At 34.3% G+C, this 7,274-nt stretch overlaps 1 long non-coding RNA gene across 1 annotated transcript; it reads right to left on the bottom strand.

Annotated features, from left to right (window-relative positions):
- Positions 1-5,029: 5,029 nt before the first annotated feature.
- LOC122509193 lies at positions 5,030-5,795 on the bottom strand. The gene is made up of 2 exons (XR_006302321.1): positions 5,699-5,795; positions 5,030-5,611 (listed from the first exon to the last, which is right to left on the bottom strand). It is a non-coding gene; the product is annotated as an uncharacterized LOC122509193 (long non-coding RNA).
- Positions 5,796-7,274: the final 1,479 nt, after the last annotated feature.

Raw genomic sequence — 7,274 nt, 5'->3', positions numbered from 1 at the left:
TTACCATAAGCATGGAAAAGTAAACGAGCAACAAATTAAATAAAATACCAGCCTCATAGGTATATACATACACCACTGAAACTCGACAGTTGATAAACTGCTTGTACTCAAGAGAGGTTCAACCACCAAAAGAGGTGGTCTAGGCAAATGCAACTACTCCTAATTTAAGTCAGTGTGTAGAATGTACTAAAACTACGTTTCCACTGAAAGGGCTATACCCCGGAAAGATTGTAATGTACCAAATAAAATGTATTTCATCTCACCTTGGAATCACTGTCAAGCAACAATTGATATAACATTATAAAATTATCTAGTTTTGAATAAAAGAATAGTTAATCCGTCAATTATTGCGTGTCGAAAAAGGCGACTAACATGTAGTGCACGAGTCACCTAACGACCACCAATCTTCTTCTGATTGGGCACGACAACAGACAGCTTCAAGCCACGCTTGTTTGTCCCAAAACTGTTAGTTTTCTACCAACTGATGGTATCTCTAAAATCTGCATTAAGACTTTCTGGACTTTGGCATTCTTAGTAAAGCAGTTTAGATTGTGGATCTCCAGTGTGGATCTTTCGATCCGTCATCTACATCTTACCGAGCTCTTCCACGATCTTAGTTACCTAGTTGGTGAAACATTGCCTATCTGAGAAGCCTTCTATTCTAAGCAGAAGGTCTCCCTTCATTGTGGATTTCGCTCCCACTACACGTGTGTTGCTCCCTTTCCGGATTCATCTCTGTGCTAATTTTTCCCACAGCTATAACATAGGATCTCTATCCAGATACCTGGATAGAGAATCCCAGGTTATGTGGAAATGATCGCTCTGGTTCTGGTCGACCCACTAAAAACCACTCCCATCTTAATCTGGACTATTCTTCAACCTACGGAACTATTTTTTAGCTTCAAACTTCGTCCTATTTAGTTGCTGACGCGACTCTTCCTTGCTGCTCTTGTTCTGGTCTTATTTTCTCCTACTCCTTGGCAAAGATGAACTTCGCTTAGCATAAGAAGGAGCCGACCTATCTACTGCTTGTCAGTCTCGACCTATATGGCCATAATCAAGGCATCTATGACACCTTGTGAGCATAACTCTTCTACTAATTCTGCAGAACACTAAACCAATTTTAACGTGCCCCATTTCCTCCAGTTTGTTAGCGTCCTCTTGGCTGGTGACCACGACAGCGAGTTTTATTCCTCGCTTATTTAATACCAGAACCCTGACCTTTCTGCTTCCTGCTGGTACCGTAGATACTTTATCCAGGGCCTCTTGTTTGAAGACCCTCAAATTTTAATAAGGAGTTCTTCCTTCTTAGTGGGTCTTGATCTAACAACGCTTGTTTCACTAGCCTTTAGGTCTGCATCTTCTCGAACCTTCCACAGCACTGTGGCGAATGACGTTCCTTCAGCCACTTTGACGATCATCGTTTGTTTGCTGTTTTTTCTTGTTGGATGAACCCAGCTGTGGTGCCTTTTTGGTCCTCTTGTCATCAGTCTTTTTTTGGAGATCCTTCCTCTTTCTTCTTCTTTAAGCCATTCGGCAACTCAGGACTACTTATCTTCTGTTTCTAAGCATCTAGGACAACGATTCCTGACACGATTGCAGTACAACGGTCGCGTCCCAGCCTTCGATCATGGCGTGCTTTTTCTGACCAGTCTAATCCGTTGTAGAACTTTCTCATCTTTTTTGGTCGCTGTTCCGTGCTTCTCCTTGACATCCTGTATGAGTGAATTTAAACTCTTGTGTCCAACCTTGATTATCACATTGATATTCTTCTGGACTTCACAGGACTTCAGCATCTTGCTGACCTCTTATTACATTTTCAGAATGATCGCTACCTCTTCCTCCCGCAGCTTAATGCATTCATCTCGATCTTCGTTACAGCTATCAATGTCAATCGCAGAATCTAAAGACAGAAATGCAGCTGGCTTGACTTGTTACACTGCTCGTACTTCCTCATCTAGCTACTCTGTCCAAAACAATTCTTGGTACCACCAAAGCGTTATTGCCGTCCTGCATCCTTGGACCTCTGGCTATCGTCCTCACACCAGGCACTTGACGATCGGAACCAGTGAGGGATTTAGCCGAAGCATTACCCCGCAGGTACTCTTCCATGTTTTTACATGGGCCAGGTGAATAATACGAGTACTTATAATAAAAGTCGGCTTAATAAATTTATATTTGTCTTCATTGCAGCTTGCGATGTCAAGTTCAGATGCATTACTGAATACAGACCTGCAAATGGAGTGACTCGTCACGCTGCTTGCACTTCCTAGTCCTTCTACCCTCTCCAAGATAATTCTTGGTACTAACCATGCGTTGTTGCCCTCCTGCATCCTTGGGTCACTGGCCAAAGCATTACCCCACAGTAATTAGTAATAGTTGGGAGACATATTTATGATCAAGTTTAGAGGGAAATCAATTAACCTACTTACCTTGTCGAAGTTGACTTATTCCCTTGTGCTGCAGATAAATTAAATGATCGCTGAGAGTAATTTAATGAAGCACACAATTCAATAACATATTTTTGTTAAATATTCAGTGGCTTGATATAAACCAAAATGCAACAAATAGAATTTTTAAGTTATAAGTGGTGTACCCCCTTTCATTGAAAATAAAACTAAAAGCCTTTATAGAAATTCTACCACCTAAATATAACACAGATATTTTTTATTTACAGTGAGACAAACGATGTCAACACTGGTCTTCTTGTGGAAGTTTGGAGCAAAGGGATGCTGTGGGACAGAGCCCTTGGTTATCACTACATACCGCTGCCGGAAGTTCCTTACTCAAATGAGGTAACAAATAATGAAAACCGCAATACAATTGTCGAAAGACAAGAGGAAATACAAAAACATCAAACACAAGGACATTTACAAGTAACACAATCTTATCACGCAACTGACACATCAATCGATAACAACAGTAATTCACATCACCCGGAAATCTATGACACGGTATATCACTACAAACAAATAAATTTTAGTTCCTAACGACACTTTTTGTGTTTCTTTAGTAAAAAAACATTTATATGTCATCAGTTTACTTCGATATAATTTGTTTCGATTAATTACACTTGATTGTTTTTCTTTTAGTTATTTTTAATTTTTTTACGCTCTGAGAACTATATTTAATAATTAATTATTTATACACGGCACTTGTAAAGTTTAAGTGTCCTACTTATGGAGCCGTGCACGATAAATAAATATTTCTTTCAAAGATAAATTAAAAAGTTTTTGAGATAAAATTATTGCAATTTATATAGCGCAACGTAAAACTTTGTTTTATTATGAATGGAATTTTTCTTTCTGTACACTTTCGCGAACACAAATATTTTTATTAATATACAACTTCCATAACTCAATTAATTTTTAGAATTTGAGGAATGGGTGATTAGTTTATAAGTGGAAGTATTTAATATTTTTGCTATGCAACATCTAATGAAGGGTACACTTTTTTCCAAAAATTTTGTTCTGAAACAGAAGCAGAAGACTGTAACTATGCTCTTGAATCAAACAATCCTTATGTGTTCCAAATTTCTGATTTTTTTCGTTTCTTACTTCATACTACAATTGTTGGGTCCTAGAACCTTCAACTTTCGGCTTGCCGACTTCTCAAGCACTTCTTAACAAGGTAATCTATGTCGCGAATCTCAAGTGAGACTTTTCGACCCACCGACTGTACTCTACCCATACTTCCGAACATTTTAGTTATATCTGCGGTAAAAGCTTCCTTTTGGGAGTCACCTCCAATTTTAATCAGGTCACCCTTTTTAGTAAATTTAGCATCAACAACTCTCTTTCGGTTCACGCTAGTTTCAATTCCTTGTGGAGTTTTCTCAGAATGTCAGCGTATCTTGATCACCAATTCTGGGTCTGTATAGCGTTAACGCCTCGATTCTGGATCGATTTAATTTTTATACTTTTATAAATGGTGCGTTGTACAAAATTTTTTTTGTTTATATTAAAGTTATTCTAAGGTATAATATAAAAAAATAAATTTTTAAAAAACCTTTACGACTTTATACGAAACAGTTCCAGATAAATTTGCAAAAAAGTTCAGCTAGAAATGAAAATTCACCGGAAATTGATCTGGAAAATTTTTCTGGAAATACTGCAGGGAATACTCTGGTGGGAACACTTTTGAATTCGAGAAAAAATCCCTATAAATTATTTCACCTAGCAAAATATTTCAATTTACATCCACAGAATATGATATAAAATAAGAAATACTATTTCAAGACTCCTAAATTTAAAAACAGAGATTTAATAAACTAGACACATTTCAAGATAAAAACTAGATTATCTACAAGGAAGAAAAAATAAATCGGAAAATGTCAACCTATAATTTTTTTAATATAATTATTTAAGGCTATAATACTAGTGTGACCGAATTAGATTCGTATTTCACCTTTCTATTGTCAGCGCCGTCCATGTGCTGACCCGATATTTTCCTGATTATCACATTCACAGACTTAATCGACCGGAAATGGAGTTTGGCACTTCAGGCACCGCAGTATATTTGAGATAGGTGACATGATTTAGCACATCTGATATATGACGGAATTCATTCAACATACTACGATTATAAATATATGTGATAAAAATAAAAAAAAAAAATTTTTATGCATATATGTACACACATATCTAAAACAAGTGACAGCTATTTTTATTTTTCTTGTTTGAATAAAGTTGAGACGTAGCTTTTGCCTTTACTACGAGTCCTCAATAAACGGTGCATGCGAGCACTATACAAATAGGTATTGAAACAATAGAAAATAGGACAGTATGTTTGTAAAAGGACATAACGCTTTTCTTACTGACGTGCTAATTATACACCTCATCATGAGATAGATGTTATAAATTTTATATAAACATTTGTACCACTTTAGTAAATACTTGTTCTCTTTATAGAGAGATAATTTTTTGAATTTCAAATCTGTTCTGTATTTTGGAAATTGTGTAACCGGTAAATCGTATCAGTTAATATTTTACTCAGGAAACAAAAATAAAAATTATTAATCATACATGCATTTCTCAATAAAAAAGTTTATATAGAAAAATTATAAATATGAAATTGTTACAATTAGAATTTTTGAGAAAAATGATCTCGGAACAATTGCGATACCATAAAATAAAATATTTCGAAAGCAAAAATAATCAATTATACATATATACGTGACGTCACGGAAAAACTCATTTGATATAAACATACAAAAAACAATGTACACATACACACAATATAAAACCAAATTACATTTGTCGAAAAGATAATTAATAAAATGAAGAAGAATACTCTCACTCACAAATTAAACAATAAATAATACGGACCAATAACATAGTAAGATTTCAACATGTACATTCCTTGGCATGGCTCAAAGATTTGTGTAGTGTATAAAATTGTATATCGGCGATCCCTCAACTTGTCGTATCTCAAATTGGTTGCTTCATAGAAATAGACTCCGTGAATCTCAGTTGTTTGAATGGTGCACCACATCCAAATATGAAGCTACTCCAATATTTATAACAATGTATTGCCAGCGTCACAAAACAAAAGCATCGAAGGATCCCTTTTACAAAATCATAGTAATTTTGCCATCCAACAAACCGCCACTCTATTATAATTATAAACAAAAGATAAATTAAACAAACAACACTTAATTTATAATCAAATAATTCATTTAAAATGAATACAATCGTACCAAGAGAGTTCTCGGCGAGATACTTTGGTGGCGAAATACAAATCTATTCATTCATGCCAAACTTGGAATGACTGACCCTTAATACATCATTGCAAAGAGGCTCCCGCTCTGAGTAACCCCACTTCTTAGATATCGTACAACGCACGACACTATTCACGAATCAAATCGTGTTTGAGGAGAAATTTACAAGATTTGGGGATTCATTTCTCTTAGTGATTCGCCGTTCGTAGGAGTATGATAGATATATCCGTATATTATAAGAAAGAGTGAGAAGAAATACATTTCGCCCCATAGAAGTATTTTTTAATTGCTTCAATTGATATTAAATGAAAGTTTGTGTTTTCTTTATAAGTAAATATTATGAGAAGGAATGATTTTTCCACTGGGTTAAAAAGAGGTTAAACTAAAATTTATTTTGAACAAAATTAAAACATTTATAGACGCTCCGTTTGTGAATTAAGAAAATAAAAATAAATCAAAGCAATTTCCAGGAATGTGATAAATTTATTTCAAAGAAAGGCAAGTAACTGATCACTTATACTTGTATCCTTTTGATCAAGTATCGAATCCTTTGTCGAAAATGTATAAAATAGATTAAATCCAATACTGTACAAAGTAATCAAGATTTACACTTCAGACAAATTGCGTTGACAATGGAATCCAACATACCAACTTTGAAAGGGAATGTTCGGCTAGATTTTTCTCATTTTTGTCAATGAGGTCATCGATCTGAAGTAACCCTTATGAAAAAGAATTACTGGATGAATTACTCTTAAAATTCACTGGATGGATTATTGGATTAATTACTGGATTAATTATTGGATTAATTATTGAATTAATTTTTGGATTAATTATTGGAAAGTTACAGATTAATTACAATCTCAAAAAAAAAAATAATTTTCAAAGATATTGTAAGAAATGTTTGCTAATATGAAGGGGCATTGATCACTGACCAGTTTAATCAAAAATTTACTCTAAGTGTTATTTTATTCATTTCTGCATCACATATAGATGAAGAGTCAAATGCTTTGCATTTTTGAGTGTTGAACAAATTTTTTATATTATTATTTTTTATCTCAAAAATTAAAAAAAGCATTTTTAGTAGGTGGTTGACTGACGCAATTTGACTAACAATTTTGCTATTGTACTCCGTCTAGACTTAGCTTTATATAATTATCCCCATGATCTGGCATCTAATTATGAGACCAGCTATTAGAAGCTTCTGCCTGCTATCTGCCTCCGAGGGTCAAAGAGCCCTTTAATAATTCTATAGTTTATCTTGAAAACTATTCTTTACAACTACTTGAAATTTTCCGGAAATATTAAACTGACCACTTCTTGAAGAGAAATAAATTATCAATATTAATTTCTCTAGGGGATAACAACTAATATTGGATTGTTTATTTTACAAAAACCACAAATACTGCACACTGGTTGAGAATAATAAAAAGGGGGAATAATTAAGTTAAGTAGATAAACAGAAAGTTCATGATAGATAGTTACATAAATTTAGTATTTGTTCTCATTTGTAGTCCTTATTTAATTCCTGATGCTCTGTTTGACTTAATCAACCTCA

Source organism: Leptopilina heterotoma, unplaced genomic scaffold (assembly GCF_015476425.1).
Source record: "Leptopilina heterotoma isolate Lh14 unplaced genomic scaffold, ASM1547642v1 Lhet_6, whole genome shotgun sequence".
Classification (NCBI taxonomy): Eukaryota; Metazoa; Arthropoda; class Insecta; order Hymenoptera; family Figitidae; genus Leptopilina; species Leptopilina heterotoma.
The sequence above is the reverse complement of the archived record's forward strand: the minus strand, read 5'-3'. Positions and strand labels throughout refer to the sequence as shown.